A 17,069-nucleotide genomic window follows, 5' to 3' on the forward strand; every position below is an offset into this window, starting at 1 on the left:
AGGAATGGCTTCTTAGAAAGTCGAACCTTCTTTTGTAATTATGATGCACTCTTGTGAAATCTAAGCAGATAAATGAGGTCAAATTAGAACACCATAGAGAGAAGGAACCCAAAATCGAGTGTGTTTGCCACCGCAATTAGGAACTCAAGATCAACACAGATCAAACGCTTCCTCTGTAAGCAGAATTAATCAGCCCCACAATTGCCCTAATGTGGCACAAAGGAGTGTTTCTTTTCAGGAAGTGGCTCCTTCAAATTTTCTACTGAGGAAGATAGTCCATCTTAGCTTTAGCACCATTCAAAATTATCCTAAGAAAAAAAGATCATCAATTTAGAACATCTGCCCTGACACCAACTTGTGTGATCGCATTTTGCTTTTATAAATGTGCTGTGTTGTAAGAACCCAGACACTTTCATTCTAAACGGTGGCCCCATGATCTCAAATGCTGTGAACCTAGTGTGGTCCACTTCAGCACTGGATGAAGTGATTATTCACTTCTTAGCTGTTTTAAAGTCTTTGGTGGAAATATCTTCATTTGAGCAAGGTACCCTTGAACTCTTCCCAAGATGCATCACAGCAAAGTATAAGGAACTTCAAAAAGATCATGGGAAACTGAATTGAAAGATAAATTTATTTTGGTGCCAAAAAATATTTGAAATCCTACACAATGTTTTCGTAACACACGTTTTCCATGATGATTTTGAAGACCTTTTATACGAGTGGATTCCAAAATCTTTTTGCAACAAAACTATGCGTCTTTTAATTTTGTTTTCCAAGAACTTCTTAAAGTACCCTGATAATCTCATAGCAACTTGTGGTTCTGGGCATAGAACAAGACCATTGTTGAATTGACCTGATTTCATTTCAGTGACTGTCCCAGTGAAAATGACATCATCCCATTCTCTTTCTTGATCCCCAATTCTGAATGTCTCACAGCCCTCACCCTCATTATAATTAAACTGCATTAAATAGCTAGTTTCCTCTTAACTTCCTGTCTGAATATATCATAGCAAGAGCGAAGGGCTTTCCCTTGGCCAGTCAGCATCCCTGGGGTTTGCTTCCTTGCCTGATCAGACAATGCCCAATTCTGTTGGCCACCAAAGTATACTGCGAGGGCCATCTGCTGGTGCAAGCGTCATCCAGATGAGAATGGAGAGGAGCTCTAAAGGTGGCACAGCCTGATGGGCACCATGTTCTTCATCCAATAGAGTTTTATATTTTCTTTAAACACTGACTCATTGGTTTTGAGTACACAGACCCATTGGCCTAAGTAGGTATATGCGTGCAAATGTGCATGTTTAGACATACGGACAACTGTGTATCACATTATTACCGAAGACACACATGTCCAACTATTTTAGTCTCAAAGGGAGGAAAGAATGATGCAGAAAGAGATACTGGTTTTAAAAACTGACATTAGAATGCAATCGAATAGAAGACTGCGTGAAGAAAGGCATTGACTTAGTTTTTGGAGTGTTACCTCTTCATAAGTTAAAAGCAATAACAATTTACATGTCTCAAATTCATGTAATAGAACATGATGTACAAATGTAAAGCAACTATAAAGATAATGCCAAAATTATGAAGTTTTCTTATAAAAAGTAGCTTAAAAATAGACTAAAATTATATATTCTCCATGTTTGCAATTATGCAAAATATTAGGTTGTACCATATGTGGGTCAAGCTAGTCAAGCAGCATTGATTTTCTGTTATTACTCTTGGTATACATTCACACAGAAAAGACTGAGTGACAGGTTAAATGCGGCTTTTTAAAGCTTTTTTTAAATGTTGTATTAGACTGTTATTACATTGTTTTTACAATGAAAACATAATTTAAAATGATGTTTTTGACAATAAATTGCTCTCTTTAATGAGAAATGTTTAAAGCAAAGTAAAAGTCACCACAACAAAATATAACCTGAGATAAAAAAATAAAGTTTGATGCATCATGATACCTGATTTCATAGCATATACAAAGCTATAGTTATTAAAACAGCACAATACTGGCATAAAACCAACACATACATCAATGGAACAGGATAGAGAACCCAGAAATTTATCCACATACATACAACCAATTGATTAACTGGATATACACATGTAGAAGAATAAAATTATATTCCTACCCCATACCATATGCAAAAATCAACTCAAGATGCATCAAGTATCTAAATGTAAGATCTAAAACTACGAAATTGTTAGAAGGCTAGAAGAAAACATAAGAGAACCAATTAAAGATGTTGGTGTAGGCAATACGTTTTTCATAGGCCTCTATAAGTGCAGGCAACAAAAGCACAACTAGATGAAAAGGATTATACCAAACTCAGAAACTTCTACACAGCAAAGGAAACAATCAATAGAATGCAGAGACATCTGACAGAATGGGAGAAAATATTTGTTAACTACTTATCTGACAAAGGATCTGAAAAGATAATCCTCAAAAGAAGAACTACAAATACCCAACAAATGTAAATATATATGATATTCCATATTAATAGCCATCAGGTAAATGCAAACCAAAATTAGATAAGCTATCACCTTACCTGTGAGAATGGCTATCATCAAAAAAAGAAAGTAACAAATGCTGGTGACGATGTGTAGAAAGGGTAACTCTTACATGTTGTTGGTGGGAATGTAAATTAGTACAATCACTATGGAAAACAGGATGGGAGATTTCTTAAAAATCTAGGAATAGAACTGCCATATGATCCAGCAATCCCACTACTTGAGCATACATTCAAAAGACATGAAATCATTGTATCGCAGAGATGCCTGTGCCACTACATTTACTGCAGCATTGTTCACAGTAGCTAAGACATAGAGTCAACCAAGGTGTCCATCATCAGATGAATAAATAAAGTGTGGTAGGTTAACACAATGGGATATTATTCAGCTATAAAAAAGAATGAAATCCTGTCATTTGCAACAAAATGAATGGAACTGGAGGACATCATGTTAAGTGAAATATACCAGACACACAAAGGCAAATACCATATGTTCTTTGTCATATCTGGGAGCAAAAATTCTCAATCTGAATACAGAATAGTGATTACTAGAGGCTGGGAGAGATAATGGGAGGAATAAAGGGAGTTTGGATAATGATACCAAATCAGAGTTAAATTGAAGGAATAAGGTCCTAGTGTTACATAGCATAGTGGTGAGACTATAGTTCACAATAACACAGTATATGTTGTGTGAACAAATAGAAGCTGCAAGCTACCAATCATAAAGCAATGTCAAAGGAGAAATGCTGATATCCCTGTTTTGATCAGTATACGTTATACACATGTATTGAATACCATACTGTACCCATATGTATGTATAATTATTGTTAATAAAATATATGATTAAAAAGGTGATCACCAGTCCCAAATTCAATCTTTATATTCTGCAGCAAGCATTGAATGCTTACGGAATACTGAGATGGTAATAATTTTAGACTTTTTTTGGGTCTACATCTTATATCAAAAAAAGATGTAGTTATTTGTTTTAGTTATAGAATTTTAAAGTTATTTAAATTTGTTAGTGTATTGAATTTAACAAAAATAAATGAATCTTGATGTGAATGGAATGGGAGAGGGGGCGAGAGATGGGAGGGTGTGGTTGGGAGGGAAGTTATGGGGGGGAAAAGCCACTGTAATCCATAAGCTGTACTTTGGAAATTTATATTTGTTAAATAAAAGTTAAAAAAAGAATTTAACAAAAATAACATTTTAAAATTAACAATGAAGCGCAGCTAAGGTATGTTTATGAGAAAATTTTCCACCCAACTGTGCATCAGTGGGGTTAGAAAATGTCTTAATTTCCTTATAGCCAGCACAGCCGCTATTGTAAATTATCCCATCTGTGTGCACCAACAGTGCAATATCTGAGTCCAGAAGGTACAAAAACAGGCATTCATATTTTGGCAGGTGTATATCAAGTCAAAACCCAGGCTCCACAAAAATTAACAATCTGTTCCACAGGTGTGAGCCCGTTTGGTCAGAACCCTCAGAAATCTTTCTCAAGCTGTGAGATTTAATTGTTCTCTTGGTGTCTTATTATATGTGAATATAATCCATCTCTCCCTGAAACGAGAGATTATCTTCAGGCAATCTGCTGGGAGACAGAGAGGACTGGGCAGCTCCTGAAATTTGCTTCTATTATCTCCAGGTTCTGTTTCTTAGGTTATATACCTTCGAGGCAATGACAAGTTCAACGAGCTGCAGTCAAACAGTCTTAAAGCTGGGCAAATATTAAATGAAAGAACTTTATACCCAACTTCACCGGGCAGCATTTCAAAACCTGAAGGTCCGTGAAGTAGTCCTTATTTTATACACCTGACTGTATGAACACACACAAAAGGGACCCATCTCTTTCTACGAAGTTCACCAGAGGAGAGCTCTGCGGATCCCTGAACACAGATGTGGTGGGGGGAAGTGACTCAGCTTCTTATCTAATCCGGCTCCAATGGTGGAGCTGGATAAGGAGGGGCGGAGATCTTGGAAGCTGGCAGCCAGTCAGACATGAAATTTGAATTTTCCAGCCCAAGGATGGAAAACGCAGACTGAAGCCAGCTCTCATACGGAATCCTCAGGTTTGTAAGAAGTGTCCTGTGCGTTAAATCTGAAAACTGACTGTGGTCCGTTATTAAACGTTTATTTCTATTTTCCCATAATAAGGATATGCTGAGAAAGAAACAGGATATAAAGATTAAAGTGGCAAAATTACCCATGAGGAGGAGAAACCGCAAATCAAAGATTACCAGCCAGTAAGGAACAACATGAGGCTCCCGAAGTCACTGCTGCAAAGCACCAAAGACAAAGTAAGACAGATGCCTGGAGATGTCCCATCTGAACGGACTTCCTGGGAAGATATTGGGTGATCTCCAGTATTAAGAGTTTTTTTGTTTTTTTTTTTTTTTTTTTTAGCCTGTTTTACAGGCAGTTTTAAACAGTATGATACCAAAGGCCAGTCTCTTTTCTTTCTAACAGCAAAGCAGATGCACTGGGCTGGAGATTCACACAGAAAAGTTTGGCAAACAGATTCAAGAAGCCAAAGAACTCTAATAAAGTCATGGTTCTAATTGATTGAACTTACCCCTAAGCGTGTATCTTTCCTGGTTTCTGTGTGGGAATATTTTCCTCTCCGGTTTGGAGTTTCGAAGTAAGGAGAACTAACTTCCAACTTGTCCTGTCTTACTGTTGATTCAGCTTGTGTGTGACAGGCAGAGGGTACAAGGCAGTGGCAATACCCCAGACCATCTGCAGAATTCTGAGACTCGGAGGGAAAACTGCTGATGCTCAGGAGTTTACGTCAAGGAGCTGAACCACTCTACCATGGCCTTCCAGCCATCCCCTTGTTCCCATGCCATTTGCAGAACGAATTTAAAATGTTTGACTCCAGAACTATTAGAAAGAGAAGCTGAATAAAACTCCTCCAGAGACAAACTGAAAATTCAGGCCAGACTTAGAGCTTTTGTTTAGTTTTTGGTTTTTGTGTGTGGGGTTCATGAACTTTTTGGTGATTAGAGGCTGGATTCCAAGCCAGTCAGGACCAACACCAGGCTAGAAAGAAAATGAAGCGAAGGCCAATGGTTTTGAGGTGGGGCAATCTGAAACCAAAAGGAATTCAAGAGTTTCCACTGCATTTGTTGTGGTTGGGTATTGAAGGGAGCAACTTCCAAAGCTGACGTTTGTGAAAAGACTCATGGGGGTGTGAACTCTTCAGAACAAGTTTCCGAGGCAGCTTTGGCCACCAAGGCCACATGGCTGAGGTGGAGGATCTCCCTAACCCTCCCTGGCCCTGTAGCACTCTTGGTGCTAGTGTTTACCTGGCCAAGCCAAGAAACTGTGAGGACAAACAGTGAGCACTGCAGGGGACATCTGCTCAATTTCCATTTCTGACCCTGCAGAACATGTCGTGGATGTTTGCACACCTCTGGCCTGTTCCCACTGCCCCTCCCTCCTCCCCGAGCTTCCTAGCAGTTCAGAGCATGTTAAGAATGTCTCATGGGTTAGATGCCCATTTTCCAGATGGCTCCTTGGACATTCCTGATGCCTGATTTTATGACGCGGCTCTGCCACATTTAAGGTCCCTTTTAGCTCCCACAGCCCAGAAGTTGAGAATGCGGCCAGAAGGGGTGGGACCTGTTGCCTCCTGGGCTCCAGCTAGTTCTTAAAATTCCCCATCTGTGAAGAGATCCCCCTGCAGGTGACATAGAATGCTCAGGTGGCCTTTGGTTTAATCAACCAAGAGGTAAAAACTTGGTGTGGGTACCTTTGAAGATTTTCTGCAATTATTCTGCCTTGAAGAAGCTGCATGTCATTGGCTGAATTCACTCTCTTCAGTTGGTGGTGGGTGGCCTTCGGTAGCTACAATGGAAGAGAGCAAATGCCAAATCAGTTGCAATTTATCAGCGATTTCCAATGTTGCCTTTTCATAGCCTCAAAGGAGAATATCATTAACAATCATATTCTCCAAATTTCATGCAGACTGATTTTCTGACAACCATTCACAAGAGCCTTTGAAGCACTGAGCAAGCCAGTCCTTTTGTAGAGGTCTCTTTATCAAAGGAAACATATTCCATGAGGTTTGTCTCAGAACATTTGTTCCCTGGATATCACAGAACTAATAAAGAAATGTTTCTTCTTAAAGTTTACAAATGTTCCAAGGTGAAAGGTTGAATAACACCTAATTGCACATATTGAAACCTATTATCTAAAGGGAAATACACTGAATCATAAACTCTTTGAAAATTGCTGCAAACTATTATTTGGTGAGTAGCAATGGTAAGCACGACAAGTGGTTAATTTTGTATTTTGCATTCATGACAATTGAGAGATGTGACTAAAATACATTTAGACACTTTAAATAAGAGGAAACCCTCAGTTTAACACATTAAGGATTCCATGAAGCTGTATCATTGCCTTGACTAACACAGACTAACACATTTTAGCATATACACATTATATAAGTAAGTGGTATGATATATAAAGGGACTCAAAAAGTTCATGGGAAAAAAATCACCTCTATATTTTCGTTCCATTTTTTAAGCTCCTTCATATAAGAGATTACATTTGATATGAAATAAGACAGAACAGGAAAACAATACATTCCATTAAGTAATTGAAAATATCCTTTATGCTTAAAAATATTTCTTTTGCTATGTAAATATTAATATTTGATCAGGCATTTTGGAGTGAGCACTTAAGATGCTGCTTGGGATGTCCACATTCTGTGTCGAAGTGTTGGGGTTTCAATGCCAGCTCCACTTCCAATTCCAGCTTCCAGTTAAGGGGCATCCTGGGAAGGGGGCAGCAGATTAGGGCAGGTGGACTTGAGTCTTTGCCACCCAATGATTGAGTTTCTGGCTCCTGGATTTGTTTTGGCCCAGCCATGGCTGTTGGGAGCATTTGAGAAGTGAACCAGTGAATGAGAGATCTATGTCTCTTTGCCTTTCAAGTAAATTAAAGGAAGGAAGGAAGGAAGGAAGGAAGGAAGGAAGGAAGGAAGGGAGGGAGGGAGGGAGGGAGGGAAAGAAAGAAAGAAAGGAAGGAAGGAAGGAAGGAAGGAAGGAAGGAAGGAAGGAAGGAAGGAAGGAAGGAAGGAAAGAAAAAGAAAGAAAGAAAGAAAGAAAGAAAGAAAGAAAGAAAGAAAGAAAGAAAAAGAATTTTTAAAACGAAGGCATTTCATTTGGAGCATTCTTTTCTACCTCTCCACTGGTGAACGCAATTGTGTGCTGGTGCACAGAGGAGACTCTCGGGCGCAATGTTTTCCCTCCATAGACCCGGAATCACTTGTTCTGAACCGGCCCTGGGAATTCAGGTTCCACGTGGGCAGTCCCAGGTCCTGGGCTGCTTTCTGGACGCACCACTCCCACGGCAAAATGGCCGCAGTGGAGCCTCTCAGCAACCGGCGGGTGGCTGCTGTGTTCCTTGGCCTCCCACACCATCCTCGCTGTGTCTCTCCGGGCTGGACAACAGCCTGCTGTGTGATTCGGCATGCCCCACCCATGCCCCTGGGCTTTTCCTTCAGGCAGTGGGGGAGGTGGAGAACGTTTACATCCTGTTTCCAAGGCTCTGAAAATATCGTAAACTATTATGGCCATCACGGAAATGCCCAATTTGTAAATACCTTCTTAGAGGACACAAAAAAATTTTTTAAAGATTTATTTATTTGAAAGTTAGAGTTACACAGACAGAGGAGAGGCACAGAAAGAGAGAGAGAAAGAGAGAGAGGTCTTCCACCCGCTGGTTCACTCCCCAATTGGCTGCAACGGCAGGAGCTGTGTCAACTGGAAGCCAGGAGCTTCTTCCGGGTCTCCCACGCGGGTGCAGGGGCCCAAGGACTTGGGCCATCTTCTACTGCTTTCCCAGGCCACAGCAGAGAGCTGGATTGGAAGTGGAGAGGCCGGGACTAGAACTGGAGCCCATATGGGATGCCGGCGCCTCAGGCCAGGGCATTAACCTGCTGCACCACAGCGCCCGGCCCCACAAAAATGTTTATGCCTATAGTTGCACGTGCGATTTGTGATCTCCGGCAGCCAAAATTTACATCTGAACAGGATGCCAAAAGATCTGCTTCTGGTTGTGCTGGCATAGACCAACAGCCAAAAAAACACCTTTTCTGCAGGTTCTGAATCCGTTACTAAATTCGGTGTCTGAATTCCAGGCTGCAGCATTGACCTTCAGCACTTGACCTTCAGCGAGTTTCACTCTCCATACCTCAGCATCCTTCTCTGGAAGCTAAAAATATGCTTTACCCCCTAGGGTGCTGTGACGTGAGGATTACAGGAAAATATCCATGTTAAAACTCAAGATGAATTCCTGGCACAAAATAAGTGTTTGGCAAACATTGGCTATTATTCTTAATTGGGTGAAAAACAAAAAAAAAAAAATGCTTTGATCATAATCAATATCCCTTGTGCATTTGCAAGCAGAAGACACTTTCAGGGTCAGGCATGAGGGGCAGTAGTTTTGTCACCCTTATAGGAGTGCCTGGTTGAGTCCCAGCTACCCTGTTTCTGAGCCAGCTTCCTGCTGATGTGAACCCTGGGTGGTAGCAGAAGGTAGCATAGGTCCTTGGGTCTCTGCCAGCCACAGAGGAAATGTGGATAAAATTCCTGGCTCCTGGCTTCACCTGGGCCATTCCTGGTTTTTGCAGGCATTTGGGGGAGTGAATCAGTGGATCGAGATCTATGTATTTCTGTCTCTCTTGTCTCTTTCTGTCTCTGCTTTTCAAATACAATGAAAAGTTTTTATAAAGACAATTTCATGGAATGAAACGAGAATTTTCTTAAATTTTATATATGGAGACTTCGATTTCTGATCACTAAATGACAATGTGTGATAAAATTATGTAATAATGTGGTTAGTACAGGCTATTGAAGAGAGAACAGAGCCGGCTTCCATACCTGCTTAACATGTGTATGCAAGGGAATGTCGAATATGCCCAGTGTGTGATTTGCAGGTTTGTTTGTTCCCCAGAATAGAAGGTGATGAGAGGACCACGTCATCACGGTTCTCAGTTCCACAGCTCAACCCTAACAGATGTGCTGCCTGGATCCATTCTTCTTTGTGGGCCAACTAATAACAGTTCCTGACACACAGGCATCACACTAAATATGCAATAGAACTCTTTTTTTATTAAAATAAATCTTTTGTCTTTCCAATTTCAGTAATGAGTAGTTGGTTAAAACAAAATTGTCTTTAGTTTCAACAAGAAATCATCTACAAATAACATTAATATTAGTGATTATAATACTACCATTTACATAAGTTAATAACTTATTCTGAATTTTCAATGATATAAATGTAATTAGTATGTAGTTAGGTCAGCAGGTTCTACATCAGCAATTTTTTATTTTTTATAGATACAATCAATTACTTTCAAAAGAATTTATATTTTACTTATTTGACAGGCAGAGTGACAGAAAGGGACACACACAGAGAGAGAGAGAGAGAGAGAGAGAGAAAGAAAGAGAGATCTTCCATTCTCTGATTCACTCTCCAAATGACTGCAATGGCTGGGGCTGGACCCCGCTGAAGCCAGAAGCCAGGAATCCCATCCAGGTGTTCCACATGGTGGCAGGAGCCCAAGCACTTGGGCCATCCTCCGCTGCTTCCCCAGGCACGTTAGCAAGGAGATGGGTCAGATGCACAGCAGCTGGGACTAGAACCAGTGCTCTGAAGTGGGGTGCAGGTGTCACAAGTGGTGGCTTAACCCACTGTGTGACAGTGCTATCACCAATTGCAGATTCAACTAACCATGAATCAAAAATAAATGCATCTGTCGTGAACATGTACTTTTCCCCCTTGTCATATTCCCCAAACAATACAGCATAACAACTTTTTACCTAGTATTTGCATCATGTTAGGGATGATAAGTAATCCAGAGAGGGTTTAAAGTGTATGGGAAGATGTGTGTAGATTATATACACAAACTGTGTAATCTTACAGAAGAATGTGAACATCTATGGGTTTGAGTATCCATGGAGTTCTGGAACAAATCCCCATGAATACCAAAGGATGGCTGTACATTTTCACCAATGTGAAGTCACTTATACCTAGTTTTGAGGCATCTATTTTAGAAACATTGAGAGAGATAATATCAGAAGTGAATGCTGGGGCTCCAGGTTCATTGCTAGGTTGAGAACTGCTGCTGGGGAGCCCACGTCAGCCGTGGGTCATCAAGCCCCACCAATAAGTGGTTCTTTCCACACTTTCATTCCTGTGCTGTTTTCTCCTCCACATATTAAAATTCCAAGTGCTCTTCTGGGATCAGCTGAAATTCCATTTTCCAGCAACCTCAATTTTCATGAATCTCCCTCACCACAACCTACTGGAAATCTGTGCTGCACACTTGGTGACGTAATCCCTGCTACTAACTCCTGGGCTCACATGGGTGATGGTCTTGTCTCTTTGTCGGGTTTCAAGGCAACTCAGAGGGAGGGTTATGTCTTCGGCTTCCTGTCCATATTATCCTGTAATCACAATGTGATGCCAGGGGCTGCCACATAGTGACTGAACACTACTGTCAAGTGTACTCAGGTCTGGGTCACAGGCTCATCTTTGGTCTGTTTTAGGGTTTACTCAAGATTTTCATTTTACAAAATCTGACCTGAGTGGTTCCTCAAGCAAGAACAAACTGTCTGCCCACAGCCCTGAAGCTGGGCTCCATAACCTTGAATGGACCAGGGAACTGATCACCTTGCTGTGTGGGTCATTTTGCTCCTTTCTTTTTCCCTCTCCCTCCTCCTCCCCTTTCCTCCTCTTCCTTTCTCTTCTCTAGCCTTCTTTTCCTTTCCCTTCCCTTCCTTTATCTGTTTCCTCTTTCTCTTTTTCTTCCTTAGAGAGACACAGTGGTTCTATCTAGTGGTTCACTCCTAAAATGCCCACAACAGCCAAGGTTGCACCAGGCTAAAGCCAGGAGCCAGGAATTCAATCTGAATCTCACACATGACTGTCAGGTAATCAATTACTTGAGCCATCACCTGCTGCCTCCCAGGATACACGCTAGCAGGAAACTAGAAGGGAGGGAGGAGGAACCAGATGTCGAACCCAGGAACTCCAACAAGAGATGTGGAGGTCTTAACTGTTGCAACAAACACCCGACCCTCCTCTTTATTTTTCTTAAGTCAGACCCATGATATTTTTGTAAGCAATGACACAGTACAAGACTCAGGGGTGTGTGTGTATGTGTGTGTGTGCATGTGTGTGTTGCAGGGGGATGAGGGATGCCCATGCAAGTGTGGCAGAGACAGAAACAGAGAATGCTCAAATTATTCTGTTTTTCATTCCTAAAATGAAAGGATAAGGAAGTTAGGATTGGAATACCTCCAAAATCCTTTCTTGCTCCAAAATTCCACAGAGCGTTGGCATGTATGCCCATTAATTTCACATTACCATCCACAAATAAGTGTGGATGTGTGCCAGAATTTCACCTGTTGATAATATGTCAGGAAGTTAAGCTCGATCGTTGCACAGCTGTACTTTAAAAGTTTGGTTTGGCCTCTCTCTCCTCTCTCTCTCTCTCTCTCTCTCTCTGTTAGTGTGTTATTGCACTTAGCACTTGCGAATCCATGCCATAAAGCAGCTACATGATTGAATTCAACTCTCTTGGCTTCCTCAGTTGTTCAGAGATGGAACTGAATTTCCTGGCTCTCCAACTTCATAAACTCATCAGATGTTGCTGCCGAGAAATGTCATTAAAATAACAGTCCTCAGCGTAAAACACCAGCCTCATTCATTCATAGTTAGCGGAATGCTGCAACAGGAACTGATATTTCAAAACTGTGAATTTTGGACATTTTTCTATACTGTGCACACACACACACACGCACACACACATGCACATTTAGACAGCTACATAAGGCAACTTTTTCTTTTGCAGTGGTTCTTTCATTGCCTCCTAAACGTGGCTTTAGTCTAGTTGCTGAAGTGCATTCTGCCTTTGTTCCCTTCGCCTTGGAAAGCAATAACCGGTTCCAAACTGCTTTCCCCAAAGAATTGCTGGAAGGTCCAAAATGTCCTCATTAGAAACCTTGCACTGAACCACACAAGTCTTGCCATTGTGGATGGTGCACGCATGTGGGACTATTACTTCATACACAATGACATGGGACCCGAAAACATGTGAACAGGAAGCCAAACCCAAGAGAGAGTTGGGGAGCTTCCAGCTTTCCACGGAGCACAGAAATGAAGCAAAATCCAGCAGTTCTCTGGATCCAGGTGTCTGGGGGACTGCACAGCTGCGACTGCTCCACTCTTCAAACACTGCATAGGCAAGCACAGTGGCTGTGGCAGCACCCGGCCTGGAGTAAATCATGATGTCAGCAAACCCACAAAGACTGTGAGGAGCAGAGCACTTGCTTAGGAAGCCAAGACTTTAAATGGCATGAGTAACCTAAAAGTGCAATGGCCAACACCATATATGGAAGCCCAGTATATTCTTCAACGTTTCAATTGTGCTAATGGGAATTCCCCCAAATGCATCTTGCTCCTTCTTGAAATGATCTGCTTTGCTATGAGGCAAACTCATCGAATTCTAAAGTATATATCTGGTGATTATTTTGCATAGCTGAGCTGTTAACAGTTCCTTTTTGGGAGTCTTCTTTTTTTATGGCAAAAGTGTTTCAGCAAAAATAGAAAAGCTTTTTTTTTTTTTTTAAATCATTTCAAAAGTCAAAGATCATTTCTCAGGCTTGGTGAATTTTGAAGTGAGTTATCAGAAGCCGGAAGGAATTCAGATTATAACTAAATACCTTCTTTCTCATAAGAGATAAAACTCTATTTAGAGACGGAAATAGCTTTGAAAACCTGCTTTTAAATGTATGAATATAGTTCACCTACCAGAAAGAAATATTATACAACTTTGCAAGACTAGCCACAAAGTCTGGGGCTAAGCCCCTTTCATAATAAATGGCATTTGCTCTGAAGTGCTCAGCTGGGGTAACAGCTCCGAAATCCAGGAAATCCAATGAGGCCTTGCCATAGAAGATTAAGTGCTGAGTACAGAAGGGGTGAAGGGTCTGAGAAAACCAAGGTTATCAGGTAATCAGACCTCATAGACTGAAAAAGTCCCAGCTTCCTGCCTGCTAATCAGATTGTTTTCTAGTCGTTCAAAATGCTAAAATTCTTGCAAGTTGTCATTTAAAAAAAAATCACAAACATTACTCACCCCTCCTTTCCAGTTTCACACTATTCACACTATATGAGAAGAATTGCCTGGCCCACTGAAGAAGGGTGAAATAGGTGTAGGCTAATTAGTGGTCAGGTTAGAATTTACCTCCTTCGCTTCAGACTGAAAGGGCACCCTCGCTCCAGGAAAGTGAACTCACCCCGCTAAGTAAAGGGCTCCTTTTCAGTGAATGAGTACTCATTCTTTCTGATGGTGTGATTTTTAGGAGTAAGTATTCTGGTAGGCCACAAAGGTTTCTCCTCATCTCTGCTCACTTCTGAAGGCTCATAGGCAGTGAAGATGGACTTTCTTTGAGGGGATGCATGGCTATCAGAGAGACTGTCTGAGACACGGCCTTCCTGTTGTACAGTTAATGGGAAGACAGTGTACTGGGCAATGGGAATACAAGATTAAAGACAGCAGGGACACAAAATTGAACCTCCGAGCCCGGGGAACTCAGATATTGATGTTTCTTGGGAATATGAGAGTGTCAGAGTAGGAGTTCAATCCTTACTTTTCTTCCAAGAATTTTAGGGAAAAATCTAGCAATTTTATGCTTTTTAAGAAACTACATTTTGTTTTTACCTAGTAGTGCAGTTTAACCTCTTACTGATATTGAACCGGACACTACCCCAACTCACTCAAGCTTCTAGAAACCAGTCTCTCTTCTCATTTTATAGCTGTCCACTTACACAAGCCCCCACATCACATTCTAGATGTCTTCTTTCCTTCATTCCCCTCATTCAGTTCTCAAGTCGAAGAAGTTCTACCTTCTAAGTATCTCTGGAATCTGTGTCCTACTGTCTACCTGCTCTGCTCAGACCCTCAGCAGTTTCTCACTCTACACTACAGTGGTCTCTTAGCTGGTCTCCCCGCTCATAGTACTGCTACTCTCAGTCCTCTCTGCCTGACCCACACTTCATATGTGATACCAGATGAGCCTTTCTAAAACATATCACATCTGTTTTCCACTTTCTTAGCCCATGCAAAGTTCTTGTTTCTCTCTATTGATTAAAGAGTGATCCTGGAAGTGTCCAACTGGGAGAGTGAAACAGCTTGTGCTAGAACGTTTCAGACATGGGTTTGCTGCAAACAAAATAGTACAAACAAGTAAAATACTTCATTGAGCCAATAAGTGTCTTAGTGATATCTGGAACCAAGTTTAAATTGATGTGAACAGGTTAAATAAAATATGTGGATCAGAGCTGGCTCACAGATGAGCCCCCCTCCCCCCCCAAGCTCATCAGCTCAAACACCTTGGCATGAAGCACCAGGATCCTGCTGACTGGGACCATGGCTGACCCTACCGCACGCTCTAGCCCTTTTGAGTCAGTGACTAAGCCCAGGGTTCTTACACCTGCCCTCCAGTGTCCTGCTCTTTGGCGAATGTCCTTCCACAGGTCTTGCTTATCTAAAATTCAATACAACAAACACATAGTAGATGCTCAATAAATGAATGAACAGAATGAAATATGAAACAAAAGAGATTCAATGGCAAAGCCCTAAAACGGACTGACACACTGCTATGTTCAGACTCTGGGTTAGATATTTGACAGATATTATGTCCTTTTAGTCCTCTCAACAATCCTCTCTTTGGGGCAAGTTGTTTTGATTTTATCTCATAGATGTGAAACCCAAGACTGAAAATCTTAAGGGTCGTGCTGCTGGTCATATAACAGGGTGATAGCCAGTCTAAGCCTCCAATCCAGAGCTCATCAAAGTCTATTATTTGTGCTGTGATTCAGTATGACTTTGAGACTAATGTTGAGATTATGTGACTGCTCTTTGTAATCAAATTAGCTCGAGTGGGGAATCTAGTGTTGACAGATCACTTTTAAATACAAAGCAACTAGGATCGAGTCTCATTTTCAACTTTAACCATGTCTTAGACTATCTCTGGAGCCACAGAGAATCCTCCTTGGAAATGCCATTTCAATTGAATCCTAAAATTAGCCAATTTTATAACACCTTCCATGTTTATTGAATAAGTAATGAACAAACAGCCCTATTGTAATTTGAAATTTGATATGAAACTTCTCAACTTGCTCTGTTTTGGAGACTATAACTCTCATGTAAAATACCAAGCACCAGATAAATATAACAAACATAAAATTTCAAACTAAATATATATATATATATGCACATATATTAGTACATAATATATATGGTTTTCACATCTGTTTATGAAAAGACATAGGCAATTAAGCTCAATGGATTAATCACAGTACTCATGGTATTAAAAATGAGAGGCATTGCTTTTCCATATTATTACGGATTTCTCTTTCTACTTTCTGCACCTAAAATTAAGACAATAATTTTCTATATGTCATAACACACCCAGTTGTAATCATGGCTTTATAAATTGTACAATTACCCCTAATGGAATTTATTTTCTTGATTTGTACAATTAGCAAATCATAGTTTCTAAGCGTTCAGAAATTGTACCTTCCCTATGATTACTCTAGAGTTTTAAGTTCACCTTCTGTTGAAAGCAATTTCACCAAGTAACTAGCATCACCTCTGAGCCGAATAGTGCAACAATTCAGCATGCTTTCCAGCACAGTTTAATAGCAGGGCTTTGGATCTTGCTGATGTTTAGGAACTTAGTGTTCATGTTCTTCTACTGTCAATTCTTGCAGTTACACACAGAAAGACTTCATAAAAACCCACATGTCCACTATAGTTACAGTGTCCTGTACAGTGTACACAAAGCCAGCAAGTTCCAAGCCTACCCTGAAAGATGGGGTTTGTTTCATAGTGTGAAACGAAACTTCCAACAAGTATATCCCACTGGAACTGACAGTACTCAGGGAAAAGAAACCAAAGACCAGTGTTGTCGTGGGCTGGTCGCCAGGGAGCAGGTAAAGACCCAGAGCTCTTGTCTGGGAGGGGTGTGTGTGTGTGTGTGTGTGTGTATACTCGGGTGACTTGACCAGGATCCCTGAAGGCGGCCAGTTTCAGCCCCGGGTGTGGATGCTATTTTGATACATGAAGCAGCAACAGAAACCCCTTTGCCCCTCCTAGTGTCCTTAGGAGGTCTAGACTGGGGCGGAGGACTTCCGGCCAAGAGACACCCGTTGCCTGTCTCAGTGGAATCCACGCCGCGAGCCGTGCAAGGGCAGGAAGGAAAGCGTGTCTTCTTCCTTTCCAAAGCAAAAGCAGAGCATCATACTTACAACAGCCGCCTTCGCAATCTTCTCTAGAGAAAAAGCCCTGGGAACAGGGAGGAGGCAGAGGAGCGCAGATAAGGTGGCAGCTGGACTTCCTTCCTCCTCCAGAGGGGGAGACTCATTGTTGGTTATCTCCGCTGACCTCCGAGGGGCGCCGGCAGCCAGGAAGGCCCGGCCTCCGCTCCTCGCTGCCCTGCTTTCTGGCCTCGGAGCCTCAGGGTTTCCTACTCTCGGGACGGC

At 41.4% G+C, this 17,069-nt stretch overlaps 1 protein-coding gene across 4 annotated transcripts in view; it reads right to left on the reverse strand.

Annotated features, from left to right (window-relative positions):
* The window catches only part of SULF1 (sulfatase 1), a 193,266-nt gene that overhangs the window by 146,173 nt on the left and 30,024 nt on the right, over positions 1-17,069 (reverse strand). For 3 of the 4 annotated variants that reach the window (XM_062188383.1, XM_062188382.1, XM_062188380.1), the window contains exon 2: positions 6,259-6,353. The gene's annotated coding sequence lies outside the window, so the exon portion shown is untranslated. Of the gene's footprint in view, positions 1-6,258; positions 6,354-16,835; positions 16,998-17,069 lie in introns of those variants that run through there. The other variant, XM_062188381.1, reaches the window with a different exon arrangement.

Source organism: Lepus europaeus, chromosome 4 (assembly GCF_033115175.1).
Source record: "Lepus europaeus isolate LE1 chromosome 4, mLepTim1.pri, whole genome shotgun sequence".
Taxonomy (NCBI): domain Eukaryota; kingdom Metazoa; phylum Chordata; class Mammalia; order Lagomorpha; family Leporidae; genus Lepus; species Lepus europaeus.